We start from the raw sequence: 20,361 nt of genomic DNA on the forward strand, positions 1-20,361 counted from the left end.
CCCTATAAAGCAGTATTGAACCACACTTTTCATACAACCCAATGTTTGACATACAGTCAGTCATTTTGGGTATGAAGTTTTGTAGATAGAAGAGCCTCAGCGAAAAAGTTAAAAAAGAATTAGGAAGAATAGGAAGAAAAGTGTGAAAACCAAGATTAGAATATTGGAAGCTACAGTGATGACAGTGGTCAAATTTGGTTCTGAAGCATGGGTGCTGCAAAAAGCGAATGAAGGTTTGCTAGATATATTCCCAAAAAAAATTGATTAGGGAAAATTACGTTTTCAGTAGGTTTAAATATGTATTTTATATTGGTAGGGGGGCTTGAAACTATCAGGAAGCATCGAGGGGGATAAGAAACTAAATTGAAAAACCCAATGTGCATCCAGGTGGTCAAAAGAATGTATCTACGCAATATCTTGAACGGGTAACTGCATTAAGTTAAAAATTCCTTAGAATACCGAAGAGGATGTTGAATGAAATAAGAAGGTAGGATGTCTATCCAGGTTAGTAAAAGTGCGTGTCTGCGTAACCTATTGAATGGCTAAGTGAATTTTTTTTCAAAGTTGAAATTTTCACTGAAGGAAATGAAAGACATTGTAAGAAATTTAGTTACTATTAAAAAGTAATTATGAAATTATGTTTGCAAGGAGAAGGATGGATTGACAGTATTGTATCTCCTGTTTTAAGTTATTTCTAAGCTTGGGGGTTGTGTCCATCCTAAAGATATTGTTACGTGATTTTTTGCAGTATTGGTAACAAAATGGCTATCTCACAATTTCGATAGAATGCGTATTGGGAAAGAATAGTGTCAGGGGGAGGGGGGGGCTAATTGCCCTCCATCATTTTTGAATTCCAAAATATAACTATAATTACACATTTCGAATCAAATGTTCCTCTTCTAAATATCATATCACGACCCGTTTTATAAAAACTAAATGCGCCCGTGGGTTGTAACTTACAAACCTTACCCCCAGACTCTGGGGGATTCTGTCTACCCCCAAGGCCTTATTATATGAAATTTGAAGTATCAATGAACAGATTTCTATCTTAAAACTTCTTTTGGATGCATTTTGGGAAAATACGACGTGGGGAGGGGGCTGCCCTCAATCGCTTTTACTCTCAAAAAGAGCACTAAAATATCTGATTTCCAGTCCAACGAGCCCCTTTCGGAGTTAATACAGCCACCATTTCCATAAAAACCTTGTAAATCCTAGGGGCATATCTTAAAACCCTTGCCCTGAGGGCTTTGGGGTGGGGGTCTGTCGTCCTCAAAAACACAAATTTCCCGACCTTTCAACTATACTGAACAAAATGCTTATCTCAAAATTCTCATTAGATTTGTTTTGGGAAGTTATGGCAGGGAGGAGGAGGCTTTCTGCTCTCCAATCACTTTTGACTATTAAAACCGGCACTAGCTCTTCAATTTCCAATCAAATCAGCCCTTTTCGAAGTTTCTACAACAGCAAATGACCATCTCAAATTTTTTATCTGATATATTTCGAAAAATAACAGGTGTGTATGTTAGGTGGGGGGGGGGTATCTGTCCTCCAATCACTTTGAGTCTTAAAAAGGGGATTCAAAATTCTGATTACCAATCCGGTGAGCCTCCTTCGAGGTTTATACGACCTCCATTTCTGTTAAAACCTTATATGCCCCCAGAGCATAACTTACAATCCTTGCCCTGAGGATTGTAGGGGGGGGGTGGGAGAATTCATCCTCATAGATTATAGATCATAGCCTTTCTTGTTATTTGTGCCTCAGTTTGATCTTATCTTCAATTTAGGTTCGTGTGTGCGGTCAACAAAATATGCAATTTTTGGATTTGTGTTTGAATGCAAGTAAATTATTGAGATTATTAATATTTATATGGTTTTCAGTGGAAAAATGAAATTAACAACATAAATAGAATTTATTAGTTATCCTGGCTTGAGTTTAAAAAGTGGATTGATTTTTCTTGAATGTCATACAGAATTAGACTAAGGTACCATTTAAAATAATGTCTTCAATAGATGTTAAGTAAATGTCGGAATTATAATAAAACAAAAACAAAAGCAAGATGTCTTTTTGAAAGATATCATTAAAATATATGGAAAATGTTTCTACTTAAAATTAAGTTAAATTTACGTGTCTAAAAAAGTGAAGATTCAGGTATTTATGTATAAATATTATGTCTTCATGAAACTTTTCAGGCGATTTTCTAAGGATACTTTTTTGTGAGTTTCTGCAGCTAGAAAATTTTTTAAGCTGCTATTCTAATCTTGGCATTACTAATGCTAAATATATATTATATTCTAAGTTCTAATTTCTCCCGATTATAGCAAAAACCTTAGGTGACAGCAGCTCTAATTTTCCCGGTGGACACCATTTCCACAATGACACCAACAAAGCTTTTAAAAAAATATTTGAACCACGTTCTTGCTGCCAGGTATCTGCTGCGGACAATAAATAACATGTTTCTGAAAGCTATAATTCAACTGGAGTTGGATATACTGCACATTAATCGTCTAGATAATGCTTCCAAAACTGACTAAAATTTAACTTCATTTGGCATAGAATTATGTCCAATAAAAGGAAATTTCGCAAAAAAATATCCTACTTCAACAAATCATTTCATTTTTTTACAAAACAAGTGATTCAAAGAAAACTAAACAGGGTATACAGGGCTTGCTACGGGGGATGTTGAACGAACCAAAAGATAATATTTTTATCCTATTGTAACTGTTTCTAGTCATACTACTACTACTACTACTACTACTACTGCCACTCAATTTAAGGCTACCACTGTTAATTTTACTGAAACTACTACAACTACTGCCGCAATTACTTCTGGTACTACTGCTACGACTAAGGATATAAGGTGAAAAATTCGGGGAATATTGAGACTGTATTGAATTAAGTCGGTACATAATGCACCAGCACAGGTTGTCAAGAAGTTGTATCAGCAATGCTTCAGAAACACTTGATGGTATTGAATACAAAATTTCAGAATGTGTTGAAGGAGACCAGACATGTGTTGACCTTTCCCAAATTTCTCCAGGTACCCATTTAGAGCTAGGTCAACTCTGAGTTTGTATAGCTACGCCACTCAGTGACTCTAAGCAGGAAACAGGAAGATTGTGCGAAAGTACAGTATGGCAGGCCCCCAACCCCCTCTCCCATGTACTTCCTGGATGAAGGCCCACGAAACGGAGAGCAACACCGTCGGTTTGAACCTTGAGGGTCTCTTCCTGCCATACTTACTACTTACTGCTACTCCTGCTATACCTCCTCAACTTGAATTAAAAAATTAAACTTGATACCATTCCCAAAAAATTATATCTGTGCTCTTTTACATCCTGGATATATTAACACCCTTTAGATTTATTTAAATTGTAAGAGCAAAAACACTAGAAGTATTAGCCCTAAAATTTTCAACTTAATATCTTTTCGGCAACAATACACAGTGTGCCTTTTGATTTATTTTTACTAATGAAGAATGAAAGAAACTAATAAAGAATTAGTTTTAAAGCCTAATAGGCAAATCGCATAAACTTTGGAGAATTGATATGCCCAATATTCCATTAGACATAGTTACTGGACCAGTCTATTATGCAGATCAAAATGGATGTCTTAAAATTCTGATGCGATATTTTGGGAATGAATGGGCTTGAGAAAATGAGTGCTCACCCCCTAATCACTTTTAAATCTTATAACGGACAATAAAGCTTTTAATTTCTAGTCGAATTAGCTCCTAAAAAGTTTTGATTATACTGCTAGCTGTTATAGAGTGGCGCTACGTGTGATATTGCTTATATGTCCTTTTGAATAACTGTATATAAATAGTCTTTTTGAATAATTGAGACTCCCCCTGTAAGCTCAGTTGAAGTTTAACTTTACCGTTATTAGTTACAGTAATTGTACTGGTAGGATTCATCTGGTTTGTTCGAAATCAGCGACAACTTCACTTACAGGTCTAACTCGGTAATGTAAGCCATTCTTCAAATATTGCTCTTTCGCCTTTTTGAACATTTATATACTCATAGCTCGTTTTTGATTTAGTTCAACAGCCGCTTAAATGTTCCCTCAAAACCTTACCTTAGCATCCTTCAGAGGCGCAGTAGCAACAGTTGTAGCAGTAGTAGTAGTATTAGTAGCAGTGTGCGCATAGCGGTTTTGGTTTCTTTAACATCTCCCTCAACACATACTGAAAGTTTGTATTCAATACCATCAAGTGCTTCTGAAGCATTTCTGATACGTCCTTTTGACAACCTGTGTGGGTATATGGTGTTCCGACTATGACTCTTCAGAAGGGCAGTAGAACTTTCAATGTCCAGTTGAATTACCCCCTTCTGAATTCTGTACAGCCACCCCTTCTATATGATGGGCAAAGTGCCTCTGGTAAAAAAAAAATATTAATAAATAAATAATAAAACATTGAAGCCTTCTTGCCTTCACTATAGGCAACACATTAGCATTGCCTGTGATTCTCTACGTGACAATGCCTGGGTAGGTCGCAGCTCGATCCTAAGACTATCAGAAACCTTCGAGTAATATATCATCAGAAAAGAGAAAAAACGAGTTGTTTACCACGGAAGGGTGGCGGGAGTAACAGGTGTGGTCCGACCTTCAGTCTTACTGTGGACATCGTGCAGTGAATTACATATTTGATTCCATTGGTGGTAGAGCGTGTTTGGTGTTTGCTTTTAATTTTCATTGTTTGGTTGTGTTGTGGTGCAGTTAAGTAAAGTTTTCAAGATGAAAAATGATTGAAAACAGAATCCTGCGCTAACCGGTCAATTTCTCAAGTAACTGTTGATAAAAAGGCTTCTAGCCCATCAAATAATGCACTAATAAAGCATAATAAAGCAGGAATACAGGTGAACAAACAGAAACCAAAACTTTCTTCATGTTTTGAAGAAAGTCATGTCTTCTTCAAAACGCTTCAAAAGCTTCTCTGATCATTTTTGTTTTCGAACTCTAGTTGAATCTGTGTACCTCTTATCAGTGAACAAATTCAGAACACAGTAATCTAAGAACGTTAAAGATCTCATTATGAAGCTTCAGAATTTTCAACAAAGATCTTAGTAAGACATTAAAATAGATTCCATTTAAGTCCCTCTGAAAATCAGTCCCTCGGCAATTGGACAATTGCATTATTAACAAAGAAGAAGATTTTTGATGGTTGGACCTTACCAGAGTTGCGGTGGGATCAACTATAGTATAGTCAGCAACCGCAAATCTGGGTTAGAACATACTCAAAGGAACATATCAAAAGAGAAATTTTTTTGTCACTTCTACAAAGATGCAAGATCAACCAAAGTTACTGTGTAACTAACATAACTAAAAACTTCGAGAAAAGCAGATATATTTAAATTTATATGCTTTTTACTAAGAAAATTTTATGAATAAGCTTAAAATCCCTTTTCTATAAAAAAAAACACGGTTTTCCCTGTGATTTGTAATTTGGCTTGCGCATTATTATTTAGCTTTTTGTTCGAATCACAGTAATATAATTGGCAACTTTAAATTAATATTGGCACAAAAATCTGAAACAGACGTTGAGAAAATTATGACAAAAAAATATTATTGCGACTACTGTGAGAAGTCTATACCCAATAACAAAGATTCTCGTCTTCGGCATAACAATGGCCAAGTTCATAAATTAAATAAGCAGATGTATTGGAACAAAGCTGGCACCCATCAACTAGTGCATCACTCAGGTAGGCTAAGGGAAAGTAGACATGGTCAAGGCCTAGTCAAGTTCAGACGGTAAATATATATGCAATCCCACCTAGAATTCACTACAGTACTTAGGCTAGCTTAAAGCTATATGTTGCTGGTAAATATTTACCAGATTTATTTATTCATAGCCTGCTGAAATGGGCCTAGGGACAAGGTTAATGCATTCCTTAATTTGATTTTTGCATTCTGTCTAAATAAAATAATTATCAGTAAAATTGTAGTTAATTGACTTCTTGCTATCTCAGAAAGGGGTTAGGTTAGGAAAATGAAACTTTCAGGGATGGGTCTACAGGCTAAACTATGTTGTAGGAAGGTATTTTGAAGTACTTACCTCCACTCCTTCTCCCTCTAGAGTGCCCTGACCTTTGATGACCATCAAAACTATGTGTGTTATAAAAGTGAAATCTTGCAAAATAGATTTTCTGCTTGAATGAAGTACAATAAAATTGTTTCTAAATTCTGAAAAAAAACATTGATATGGCTCAGAATTATAGGCTACTCAAATAACCAGAATTACATTTTCAGAACTAAAGGCAGAGAAAAGGCAACTGGTAACTGAAAATTAAGGTAAAATGTTATTTTGTCAAAATTTCAATAGGTATAGACCTGTCATTTAGGCAAATTTCAGGGCTCTCTTGAGGGAAAAGGAGTAGAGATGGGTACTTTAAAGTACCTTCCCAGGATATACTTAGCCTGTAGATCCATCCCTGAAAGTTTCATTTTGCTAACCTAACCCCTTTCTGAGATAGTAAGAAGTCACTCAACTAGAATTTTACCTAATTTTCTTCTCAGAAGTCAAATTTAAAGAACTTAATTAGTGCTGTTAAATATTTTGATGGTCAAATTATTGACTTACAAATAAAGTGAGCTTGCCACTTGATGCCTGTATTATTCTCCTTAAAAATATAATTATTGCTTTTCTTTCAGATTTAAGTTTAAGCCCTTTTGAACCCTTGAAAATGAGCAAAACATTTTTAATTTTTGTGTAGAAAAAGGCTTAAAACATTGGTTTTAAACTTACTATTTCATTATAAATCCCTATTTTTAAAGTTGTATAATCCACAAGCATAGACTTTTTAGGATTAAGTTGGTAATAAAAATTTTGCAGTATTATCCTATGCTGTCTTTTTTTCTTCTCAGAAGTTTTTAAAGCATACATTTTCAACAAAATATTGAAGATATGAAAGCCAGTGGATACAGCTATAGAAAAATATCCACCTTATCAAAATGAAATTTTCAGAAAACAACATCAATATTAAGAAATTTATAAAAAAAAGTTCTTGCAAATATTTATCTCAGTTTATCAGCAGTCAATCCAATCTGTAGAAGTTTAATTGTTTATTATAACCCAAGCACCTATAAAAAGAAAAAGCGATATGTACAAGCAAGCAAGCAATCACTCATACAAGGAAGAATAAATAAAACACTATAAATAAGACACTAATACAAGCAAAGCAAGGTGAGTATTCTACATCTCCTCTTCTTTATAAGCTACTACTTCAAAGATCCAAGGGAATGACAGGTTTGACTAACCAACCAGAACGAGTGGTATATCTGGTATCTCTCAGCATCTGGGTAGAGACATCCTCATTGCTCTGTGGAGGTACAGCTATAGGCCCCAAATGGCAAGACGTTTCCAGCTCCAAATGATGGGCCATTGAAGATGGGTCTTGGTGAGGGATGAAGAGTATTATCTGTTTTGGTCCCTAGAGGATCATCATTTGGACTCATTCGGGGCCTGATGTGTCGTTGGTTCCTCTGATAAGTTGAGCCATTTTGAGTCTTCACCAGATATGAGCAGGGAGCATCTTCAAAAACTTTGATTAGCAATGCTCTTTCCCACCTCTTTTTGTCACTAAGTTTGACCCAAACTGGTTGCCCTTCCTTCAATGCAGTCAGTGATTTTGCTGTTTGGTCATGGTAAGATTTCTGAATTCCTTGTTTCTTTTGTTTGTTGAATTCAAACGACGAGTAAGGCACTATTTTTGGTTCGAGTTGTGATGAAATCACCGGTAGTATGGAATGAAGCTGGTGACTCATCAGCAATTCTGCAGGTGAGTGGTGACTATCATCAATTGGTGTGTTTCGATATTCAAGGATTGCTAAGTATGGATCCGATTTGTCCTCTAGTGCCTTTGACATGAGTTTTTTGGCAGTTTGGACTGTCTTTTCAACAAGTCCATTAGCTTGTGGATATTTCGGACTGCTCATTTTGTGGCTAAAGTCCCATAATTTGGCAAATTGCTCAAATTCTGATGACAGAAAATTTGGAGCGTTATCAGATGTTTGTGCGTGTTAATCTGGACAAGGGCTTGTGTGTTTTGGGTCTATTTCTCGACTTTTCTAAGGCCTTTGATATGGTTGACCACAATGTTCTTCTGTCTAAACTATCTTTATTTGGAGTGCATGGAGTCTCACTAGAATGGTTTAGGTCCTACCTCTCAGAGAGATCTCAGTATGTTTTGGTTAACTGTACTTCTTCCTCTACTTTGCCTGTATTGAAAGGTGTCCCACAAGGCTCTGTGCTTGGTCCACTTTTATTTCTAATTTACATCAATGATCTTGTTGATGGTCTTCATCCCCATGTTCACCCTGTTCTTTTTGCTGATGACAGTAACTTTTTCATTGCTGCGGTGGACCTGCCATCTGCCACTTCTATGGCTCAAGGTCTTCTTGATAAAATAAAGGATTGGTGCTGGTCAAATGGAATGGCTCTTAACAGCCGAAAGAGTGCCATTGTCAACTTCAGGACCCCTTACCGTATGCGAGACGTACAGGAGCCAATCACCCTGACTTTTGGGAATGATATTATACCACAAGCTACTGTGGTGAAATTTCTTGGTGTGTATCTTGACTGTTTTCTTTCTTTCAAACCGCATATAACTCACACCCGTTCCTTAATCCTCCGCCAGTCTTCAATGTTGCACCGGATTAACTCATTTCTTCCTCCTGATATTATGGTTTCTCTTTATTATGCTTTTATTTATCCTTACCTTTCTTATTGCTGCTCTGTCTGGGGTAATAATAATAAATCTCTTCTCTGCTCACTTCAAAGAGCCCAAAATAGGGCAGTGAAGGCTACTTTTCTTCTCCCTCGGCTTTACCCTTCCTCTGATCTTTATAATGATACTGGAATAGCTCCGCTGGATCATATTATAGGTAAAAGTACCCTTTATTTTGCGCATTCTGCTTTTCTAGGTACTCTCCCACCGCCCCTACAGCAGTTTTTCTCACGGACAGGCTCAGGTAGGTACTTTTCTTCTTTACGTAATTCTTCTCGACGATTTATTTTACCAAAACGATCTTCTACAGCAAGCCAGAGGTCTCCAGTATATCAATCAATTCTATTATGGAACTCCATCCCTTCGGATGTCCCTCTTTTTCTTTCTGCAAAGGCATTATTTCGTCGGGTATTTCCAATTCAATAATTTTTCTCTCTTTATTAATCCTTTCCTAATTTGTATGTCTTCTCTTCTTTTAAAATCATTTTCAGCTATATGTTAATCTCCTTCTAAATCTTCTATCTGTTAAATATCCTATCTATTCAATGTCCTTGTCTTGTTCCAGTGTTTTTTTTTTCTTTTTTTTTTTTTTTTTTTTCTTTTTTTTTTTTGTATATATTTTATAGTAGTGTTTTATTCTTGTTCTCTGTGGTCCATTACAAGCAAAGCTTCTTGGGCCTAGTAACCACTTTACTTTTGTAATAGTTTTTTCTTTTAGTATCAATAAATTGATTGATTGATTGATTGAAGTAATTTTGGTATTCCATGGCGACTAAATTGGCTCTTTAATTTAACAATGATAGCTGATGATGTCAATGAGTCGAGCTTATCAAGCTCAAAGAATCGACTATAGTATTCGACAGTGATAAGATACTGGCGATTTTGCCAGTTGAAGATGTCAATGGCAATGTGCTCCCAGGGTAGCTTTGGGATCTCTGAGCATATAAGCGGCTCTTGCTGCTGCTTGTCATGAAAGGCATTGCATGCATCACACTGGAATATATATGAAGTGATATCTTTTGTGATACCAGGCCAGAATACGACAGTCCTAGCGCAGTGCTTGGTTTTGGCGATGCCAAGATGTGATACATGCAATTGTTGTAGGATCTCATGCTGCATGGATGGGGGCACTACAACTCTTGTCCCCTTCAAGATTATGCCTTGGTTGACTACAAGTTTGTCTCTGTAGTTCCAGAAAGCCAAACAGCTGGAATCACACTGTCATCAAGATAGGGGCCATCCATAAAGTATAGTCTGGCTTAATTTTCGTAATTCAGTACAGGTTGCATTCCTGATTTTTTCCATTTTCCCATTAGCTATAGGTGAGTTTTTGAAGAGTGTATGGACAAAGACTTCTACTTGTTTCTCGTTTTCATTGTCGAGGTCAGGTGTGTGCAAACTTGATAGGGTGTCAGCCACAGGTATTTCAGAACCTGGTCTGTATACAAATTTCAAACTATATGGCTGTATTGACAGCATCATGCGTTGTAGCTGTGGCGGTGCTTTGGATATTGGTTTTACAAGGATCCTTTCTAGAGGTTTGTGGTCTGTTGTTATTGTTATGGTTCTGCCATATATATACTGGTGGAAATGCTTGCATCCAAATACAACTGCCAGCAATTCCTTCTCTATTTGTGAATACTGCTGCTTGGTTTCACTCATTGAACATGAGCCAAAGGCGACAACATTATCGTCAACTGCTAGTACTGCGCCTAGACCATGCTTTGATGCATCTACTTTTACCTCTATGTTTTTGCACTTTCGGTCAAAGTATGCTAAGTTGCTGCAAAGGGCTGACTTTATCTTTGAAAATGCCTTTTCATGACCTGGTTTCCATTTGTACTCATCAGCCCGTGCTAGCTCTCTTAGGCTTTTGTTTAATGAGGACAAGTTTGGTATGTACCTCGACAAGTAGTTAAGCATGCCTAGAAGTTTTTGAAGCTGCTCGCTGTTTTCTGGCGGTGGCATTTCCGTAATAGCCCGAGTTTTTTCGGGGTCGGGCTTTATTCCTTCCGAGGTCAGAAGATGCCCAAAGTATGGGATGCTCTCTGCACCAAACACACATTTCTCTTGGTTAAACTTCACATTTTTCTCACGCGCACGTTCTACTGCTGCCTTCAGTCTTTCATCGTGTTCACTATCATCAGCACCACAAATGACTATGTCATCGACTATTAGGCCTAGATTGAGGTTTTCAAAGGCCTCTTCCATTTTTCTCTGGAAATCGTCTTATGCTGAGTTTAGGCCAAAGGGGTATCTTTTGAATTTGTAACGACCATAGATGGGGTTAAAAGTTGTCAAGTTGGATGATTCATAATCAAGCATCATTGACCAGAATCCACTAGTGGCATCGAGTTTGGAGAAAATCTTAGCTCCAGCACACCTCTGGGTGATGCTCTTGAATGTTGGGATCGGATAATGTGGTCTTTTTAGGTTCTTGTTCAGGTCCACGGGGTCCAGACATATCCTTAAGTTCCCATTTGCTTTCTCCACTATTACAACAGAATTAACCCAGTCAGTAGGCTTTGTAACTTTCTCAATGATTTTCATCTGTTCCAGGCGATCGAGTTCAGCCTTTAATCTTTTCTCTAATGCAAATGGTACACGTTTTGGGGGTTGAACTGTAGGAACTGCTCCTTCCTTCAGCGTCAGCTTACACACGCCAGGAAGTTGGCCAATACCCTCAAAGACATCATCCTATTGGTCTATCATGATTCGATCAGGGGTAGTTTGCATCGTTTGCACATCGAATATGAATTTAACAAGACCAAGATCAACACTGGTTTGCCTACTAATTATTGGCACTTTCTGAGTGTCAACCACAAAGAATTTGTGCTTCTGTCCAGGCCTATCTTTGTATTGTATTTCAGCTTCACACACTCCATATACGTTCAACTTCCCGTTGGTATAGCTTGTCAGGATACTGTTGGTTTTGTTTAGTGTGGGACGGGGACAACATCTCTCATATTCCTTAAATGGAAGTATGTTGGCATCTGCTCCTGTATCAAGCTTGAAGCTGATGTACTTCTTTTGTGTACTGAAGTACAGATCAATGTGATGGTCTTTGGTTTGATTCATTGAATGAATTGAATCAATATACAACTCGCTTCCCAAGCAAGGGGAGAAGTCTAATGCATGTATATCCTGAGAACCAGAGCTTGTTCCTGCAATTCCTAGCTGGTGAACTGTTTTACTCTTGCAAACTCTAGCATAATGGTTGATCTTACCACACTTCGAGCATGTTTTTCCTTTTGCGGGGCACTTGTGTCCACGGGAATATTGTCCACCACACATATAACATTCAGGATATTTGCTCACAACATCGACTTCTTGTTTGATAGCTGTCTTGTGCTCAGCCTCATTCATAGTTAGTAGTTGTGCTTGGGTTTCTTCCATTGCTCGGCTTGTGTTAATGGCAGTAGTTAGAGTGAGTGTTGATCCCTGTGTAAGCAACTTTTCTCTGATTCTGTCATTTCTTATACCAAAAACTAGCCTGTCCCTGACCATTTCATCTTCTGAATTCCCAAATGAGCAGTCTTTTGCTAAGATCTTGAGACTTGTTACATATTGTTCAACTGTCTCTATAGCATCCTGGTTCCTTTTGTGAAATTTGTATCTGGCAAAAATGGGGTTTGCCATTGGTTCCACATAAGTGTCAAACTTTGCCAGGTATGCAGATACATTCTGTTCTGAGTCAGCAATAGTGAAGGTGTTAAATATATCCCTTCCTTTTTCACCAACCCATATGAGCAAGTATGAGCATTTCACAGTTTCTGCTTTACCACTAAGGGGGCCACTGAACATTAATTTTGCATGCTGCTTAAATCTATTCCATGAATGTTTCAAGTTTTGTGAATTCCAGTCGATCGTTGGTGTTGAGCAATGAACTGAATCCATCTTTACTTGGTTACTTCTCACACCATGTAGAAGTTTAATTGTTTATTATAACCCAAGCACCTATAAAAAGAAAAAGCGATATGTACAAGCAAGCAAGCAATCACTCATACAAGGAAGAATAAATAAAACACTATAAATAAGACACTAATACAAGCAAAGCAAGGTGAGTATTCTACACAATCAATTGTGCACCATACTATCTTGTAGACTGCATTGTGTTTTTTTTGTAGATGGTTAAGTCTTCCATTCACAAGAGTACAGACAGTCTGGTATTATAATCCCCTTTTGTTAATATTAAACATTGTGATATTAAAGGTTATTCCAATAGGCAATGCATAGGACACCCCCTGGACCCTATCCCAAAGACTACCTAAAATGTTCCACATCTTGCCTGGTCAAGCTAATTATCTCAAAACTCACATGATGGGAAACTCACATACAATGGTGGAGGTTGGGGCATTTGTCACTATCAATGATGAAAATGAAAATTACTTTCAAGATGTCCTACCTAGGAGCTCCAAAAAAAGAAAAAAATCTCCCCAATTAAACATAATTCCCCTCCCTCACTCCAACTCCTCCCTCACAAAAGCTTGGAATATACTTAAATTTATCACAATACCCCCTTTGAGATAAATAATATAACTCTAATAAGGGTTGCAATCTTCAAATTGTAAAAAGATCAATTTGTTCTTTAAACTTTAACCATGATGGATCTTGGCTAATAGCTCTCCAAGATCCTAAATCAGCAGAGTTACTACTTAACTTGAAAACCCTTCTTAACATTCCAATAAAGTCTGCTGTATGGGCCCCAAACAACTACCAAACTTAAATAGTTGTGAATAACAAAAAACAGTCAGTAAATGTGACTAGCCAGTCAGTAAAATCTCCCCCCCTCCTAGACATTTTGGCTAGTAACAACACTGCTGTTTTCTATTGTGTATACTTTTGTGATTTGTTAAGTTTGTACTGTGGATAATTAAATTATGAAAACAATTACTCAGTTTTATAACTTTTCTTCATTTCTTCTAGAATATATTAATTCTATAACTGCTGCAAAAGTTGGAAAAACAGAAATATGCTATTCATTTCAATACCAAATGTTCTTTCCAATCATATTTTTAATTATTATTATTATTTTTCAAATGTCTTATATTCTCAGGGCTCATGGTGTGCTGCCAGATGAAGTAATTTGTCCCTGCTGTCAGAACCTCTGTTTGCACTTTTCTTCCTTTCCAAATAATGTTTGGATGTGTAATAGCTCAGTAGCAATCCCAAAATCAAAAAAAGAGGATACAATACAATTTCTCTGTAAGTGATAAGAAAGAAAATTTTCTACATGACACTAGATTTCCACCAAACAAAGCCATGATGTTCATTATGTTCTATCTGAGTGATACCTGGGAGCATTTTTCTATAATGTTAGAACAGGAATTAGCTTAAGAACAAGTGTAGAGCAGACTAAAGGTCAATGTATAGTCCTAAAAAAATTTTAGGCCTACAGAGCTGTTTGAGCATTAATTTTTTAATGAATATTTGAAAATTTATTTTTAGGCCTACAGAGCTGTTTGAGCATTAGATTGGACACCAGGAGTCAATAGGAGGTGAGGGCATTGTTGTTGGAATAGACAAAATTGTATTGATATGATAGAAGTATAATAGGGGAAGGCCTCTGAGCCAGGTTTGAATATTTAGAGGAATTGAGAGGGTCAGCAAGAGAAAGTTTCTATTTCCTTTCTTTGATGGTGGCAAGACTAAGAAGGTGTAAAGAAGCTCTAATCCCTCTCATAGAAAGATACATAAGGTCAGGTTCAATAATTCTGAGTAATTGCTGGGCAGCATATTCCAGTCTGTCAGAACTTGGCTTTACTCACCATCAGTAAACCTTGACAACCTTGGCAACCCCACTCCAACAACCTTGACAACCCTGACAATATGAACATCCATACCCTGTGTATTGAGAGGCTATGGTGCTATCTAAAGAAATATTGCAAAAGATGGAGGATAAAGGGTCAGCAACAAGTCTTCAATACAGTACAGTGACTCTTAAGTATCAGTATAGTGACTCTTCAGTAAGGGAATGTAGGCATTACATTGCCAGACTTCCCTTCCCTGAAGCCTATGAGCCAGAAGAGAGTACATTATTTTTTAATTGAAGCTAGAGAGCTTTATCCTCCTGGGTCAAAGCCCTCACCTCCCAGAGCAATGGAGGCTGAAGCCAACCAAGAAGTATATTCTGATAAAGATTCAGAAGAAGGGGATAGTCAGCTGGTTTTAGTTTCTGAGATTGTTTAATTGCAATAATAAAGGCATTTCTCTCTTTTTCACTTTAAAAATTATTGTTTAATTAAAAAAAATTCATGTTTTTCTATTATCATGAAAAATATTCAATGTTTGTCTGCATTAATCATTGTAATGTTGAACAAGTTTTGGAGCTAAAAAATGCAGTATTTTGTTTTATAGAAATGCACACTTTGATAGAACATTTGGCATCAAGGTAGAAGAAAATGGATAATATTGTCTTATTTATTTATTCAACTTAGTTGTAGAAAATCTGTGCTTGTTGATTATAAAACTAAAAAAAATGGATTGATAATCAAATAGTAAGTTTGAAACCTATGTTTTAAGCCTTTTTGCACCCAAAAACTAGACATTTTTTGTCATTTTCAAAGGTTCAAAAAGGGCTTCAGTTTGAGTTTGCAAGAAAAGCAATTATTATATTTCTAAAGAGCACAAAACAAGACATCAAGTGGTATGTTCACTTTATTTGTAAGTCAATAATATGAACAGAAAAATATTTACCCTCAAAGTGACACCCTAATTTCTTATTTTTTATGGCACTTGGTAATTGCCAAGTGACATATAGTGATCACAAATTTGGTTGGTCCGTCTGTCCTGGTTTTTCTAGTTTAGGCTCTTCCAGATAAGCTAGGACGATGAAATTTGGCGGGCGTATCAGGGACCAGACCAGATTAAATTAGAAATATTCGTTTTCCCCAATTTGACCATCCTGGGGGGGGGGAGGGGAGTTGGGGATGGTTAATTTGGAAAATTTGAAAAAGTGAGCTATTTTAAATTTATGAATGGGTGATTGGATCCTAATGAAATTTGATATTTATAAGGATATTGTGTCTCAGAGCTCTTATTTTAAATCCCAACCGGATCTGGTGACATTGGGAGGAGTTGGAGGGGAAAACCTAAAATATTAGAAAATGTTTAGAGTGGAGGAATTGGGATGGAACTTGGTGGGAAAAATAAGCACAAGTTCTAGATACGTGATTGACATAACCAGAACGGATCTGCTCTCTTTGGGGGAGGGTTAATTCTGAAAAATTAGAACAAATGAGATATTTTTCACTTATGAAGGAGTGACTGAGTCTTAATGAAATTTTATATTTAGAAGGACCTTGTAACTCAGATCTCTTATTTTAAAATCCAACTGGATCCAGTGCCATTGGGGGGAGTTGGGGGGACCGGAAATCTTGGAAAACGGTTAAACTAGAGAAAATCAATATGGAGTTCGTATTTTGTGGGCTTTCTCAGACCCCCCCCCCCTTCATGGTTCTCTTCTTCTTTTTTTAAAGCTACTATTGTGAAGATTATTTCTCTATTTTACAAATTTGTAATATAAAATTACAGTATTGTTCTTGTGTCCATCCAAATTGTTAAGATTAGGTAAATTTTTATCCTATTCTTTTGTTGGCAAGCCTTGTGTTTAGCCTTAAATAGCTGTTAATTTTGCAAAAGTTACACTAAATTATATGACACAAAGAAGTTTTGTAAATAATAACATATTGTTCTGTATGGCTAGGTTATTTCAGGATAAATTTCTGGCAAGTCAATTTAGAAAAAGATGTTAGAAAATTGAAAAAGTCTCTGTTTAAAAAATTACACTGAATTCTATGCAACAAAAATGTTGTCCATATAATCCTATGTTTTGTAAATTATCTTGTTTGGTAAATTTAGTATTTCAGAGAGAAATGGGAAAATTATGTTGCCTAAGGCTAATGTTTGCTTAAAAAAGCAAATCCTCTTTTGTTTAAAACAAGAGCTAAGAGCTCATATCACACTTGTGACGAGGTCGGAAGAGCCAAGAGCTCATATGGTATGAGCTCTATCAAAATTCTTAGAATCAATGGATTGATTTAAAAGGAAAATCAGAGGCTTCAGGCCAGTCGGGATTTAAAATAATGAGTCACAAGGTCCTTCTAAATATCAAAATTCACCAAGATCTGATCACCCACTTATAAGTTAAAAATACCTAATTTTTTCCTCTCCCTTCAGCCCCCCAGATGGTCAACTCAGGGAAAAAGGCCTTATCAAGTCAATTTGTGCAGCTCTTTGACACACCTATCAATTTTCATCATCCTAGCATGTCCAGAAGCACCAAACTTGCCAAAACACTGAACCCCACCCCTAACTCCCCCAAAAAGAGCAAATACAGTACGGTTACGTCAATCACGTATCTATGACATTTGCTTATTCTACCCACCAAGTTTCATCCTGGTCTCTCCACTCTAAGTGTTTTCCAAGATTTCCGGTTTCCCCCACCAGCTCCCTCCAATGTCAACAGATCTGGTCGGGATTTGAAATAAGAGCCCTGAGACATGAGCCCTTCTAAATATCCAATTTCATTAAGATCTGATCACTCGTTTGTAAGTTACAAATACCTCAACCCCCCCCCCCCCAACTCCACCAAAGAGAGCAGATCCAGTCCGACTATGTCAGTCATGTATCCGCTTTAAGTGTATTCCAAGATTTCCGATGCCCCCCCCAAATGACACTGGATCTGGTCAGGAGTTAAAATAAGAGATCTGAGTTACAAGTTCCTTTTAAATAGGAAATTCCATTAAGATCTGATCACTCCTTTGTAAGTTAAAAATATCCTCATTTTTTCTAATTTTTCAGAATTAACCCTCCCCCAACTCCCCCAAAGAGAGCGGATCTGTTCCAGTTATGTCAATCATGTATCTAAGACTTGTGCTTATTTTTCCCACCAAGTTTCATCCTAATTCTTCCACTCTAAGCGTTTTCCAAGATTTTAGATTCCCCCTCCAACTTTCCCAAATGTCACTGGATCCGGTCGGATTTAAAATAAGAGCTCTGAGACATGATATCCTTTAAACATCAAATTTTATTAAGATCCAATCACTCCTTTGTAAGTTAAAAATACCTCATTTTTTCTAAATTTTCAGAATTAACCCCCCCCCCCAACTCTCCCAAAGAGATTGGATCCGTTTTGGTTATATCAATCATGTATCTAGGACTCGTGCTTATTTTTCCCACCTAGTTTCATTCCAGTCCCTCCACCCTAAGCGTTTTCCAAGATTCTAGGTTCCCCCCAATGTCACCAGATCCGGTCAAGATTTAAATTAAGGGCTCTGAGACACGATATCCTTCCAAACATCATACTTCATTAAGATCCGATCACCCGTTTATAAGTTAAAAATACCTCATTTTTTCTAATTTTTCTGATTTAACTGTCCCCCCACTCCTCCCCCTAGATGATCGAATCGGGAAAACGACGATTTCTAATTTAATCTGTTCTTGTCCCTGATACGCCTGCCAAATTTCATTGTCCTAGCTTACCTGGAAGTGCCTAAACTAGCAAAATCATGATGGTCAGACAGACCAACCAACAGAATTTATGACTGCTATATGTCACTTGGTAGATACCAAGTGCCATAAAAAAGCTTAAAACAAGTGTGCACACATACCCCATGCTTTTTTTTAAGGTAAACCTGGGTTTTTATTTATTTGACCCAATGTAAAGTATAATTAGACAGAGACATATAAAATATAGTATTAAGTATATTTGTTCAGTTCTTTATAATTAACTCAGTGCATTTTATTAGAAACATGGTAAATAAATAAATACATTATCAGGGTAAAATCTTGCATGTTTAATTCAGGTAAATTAAACTTTGGGATCATGGTGATTAAGTTTTAGCATAGATGCCAGACAATATCAGCCTTACATTGGTATTAAATTGTCTCTTATATTCTAACAATTTTTTTGATTGACCCTCAAATTTTGTTACGAAAAAAGCTAAAAAAAAGTAATTGTTACCTTAAAATCCTAAAAAAAATATATAAAATTACCCGTTTTTTATTACAGATCTTCCTTCACAATTATCTGCAAAAATACAACATTCAGAGCTAATTATACAAGTTCTGCCTACGACAGCTCCAACTGTATCTAAAGAATCACAACTGAAAAAACTGCTGTTGGAATGGGAGACAACATGGAATACTCCTCCTCACCCTTCAAACCTGTCATTGCCACCTTCTATGATTTCTCCTTCAGTGGAGGATTTTCTGTCACATGAAGGCATCTCCTGGGGATAGTTTTAGATATTCTATCACCTTCTATTTTTGTTGTTCAAAGACAATAATAAAGCGGCTATATTTTGTTTTCCACATGGGTTCTGTTGATATTCTTTTGCCATTTACCTTTTCATCAGCACTTTGCTATTGGCATTTAATCAAATCATATTAATCAAATCATTATCATTTATTATGATATTGATTATTAATTATTGATATTATTATAATTGATTATTGATGAATATGAAATTGAATCACTATGATTCAATTGATTATTAATCAATATGAAATTATTAATCAATATAAACGTGATATTGATTATTAATCAAATTATTATCATTTATTATGATTTGAATTAAATCAAACCATAGTGATAGTTCACAGTAACAATAGTTTCATGACCCTAAACAATTGTTCAGGTAATAGGAACATTGACTGCAGAACGTAGTTTGTTTGGCGTAGTTTGGGTAGTCGACAAATTTCCATGCAGTAATTTTCTGAGTTTCAAGTGGATACAGGTAGGTGCTGAGTATGGATAACTTAAAAGACTGGAAACAGAGCGCAAGTGCGACAAAAAAAGCAATCTGAGAAAAAATGCCAAGAAACACCAAACCATAGATGATGACATCAATGATTTTTTCCGTCAAAAATTGCTCCAGTTGTAACTTGCAAGTTACCCATACTGTTTGGTTGGGTGGTGAACTGAGAATATCCTCTTTGCAGCAATTAAAAATCAGAATGGAATATTAGTGATTTATTATATTTAGTTAATTAAAATTAGTATTAAATATAATAAGATTAATTTATAAGAAGTGGTTTGGTAAGTTCATTAATTCCTAATAATAGTTTTATATGAACTAGTGAAAATTGGATCCTACTGATATCTGTATTATTAAATTTTTCGAAAGCAGAATCAGAATATACTTCCAGAAGAGTATGTTATGTGTGTTTTCACTGCCTATATTGGTGATGCCTTTTAGTATGTTTATTAAAATTTCTTTGGAAATCTTGTCACTAATCCTCAAGATTGTTGACCTTATTCTCTATATCAAATCTGTGTTAATATAAGCGCATATAGCTTTAGGGAAAGAACGAAAAAAAAGGATCTATTTTAGGTGACAACCAACAAGACACAAAAAAACCTAAAAAAATCAATTTGATTTAAGTACTTTAGCTTCTCCCTTTTCAGTCATGTTTGGTAAAAACACAATATTCGCTATTATTTAATCAACTATTTCAGCATCAAAACTATAATTTCAGTTATAGTCAACATCATTGTTAGATGATAACCAACTATATAGTCCACATCATAAAGTTTTAATACAGTGAATAGAAGCATCAGATTTTGATTAAAAAAAAAATCTTTGGTCACATTTCATTATCAAAAGCATGAAAATATTAATAAAAGTGGCTCAG

The 20,361-nt window shown here is 36.2% G+C and overlaps 1 long non-coding RNA gene across 1 annotated transcript; it reads left to right on the forward strand.

The window, feature by feature from the left end:
• Positions 1–5,514: 5,514 nt before the first annotated feature.
• LOC136041249 (uncharacterized) lies at positions 5,515–19,038 on the forward strand. The gene is made up of 2 exons (XR_010620983.1): positions 5,515–5,700; positions 18,737–19,038. It is a non-coding gene; the product is annotated as an uncharacterized LOC136041249 (long non-coding RNA).
• The last annotated feature ends 1,323 nt before the right edge of the window (positions 19,039–20,361 follow it).

This window comes from Artemia franciscana, unplaced genomic scaffold, assembly GCF_032884065.1.
Source record: "Artemia franciscana unplaced genomic scaffold, ASM3288406v1 PGA_scaffold_1180, whole genome shotgun sequence".
NCBI classification, from domain to species: Eukaryota; Metazoa; Arthropoda; class Branchiopoda; order Anostraca; family Artemiidae; genus Artemia; species Artemia franciscana.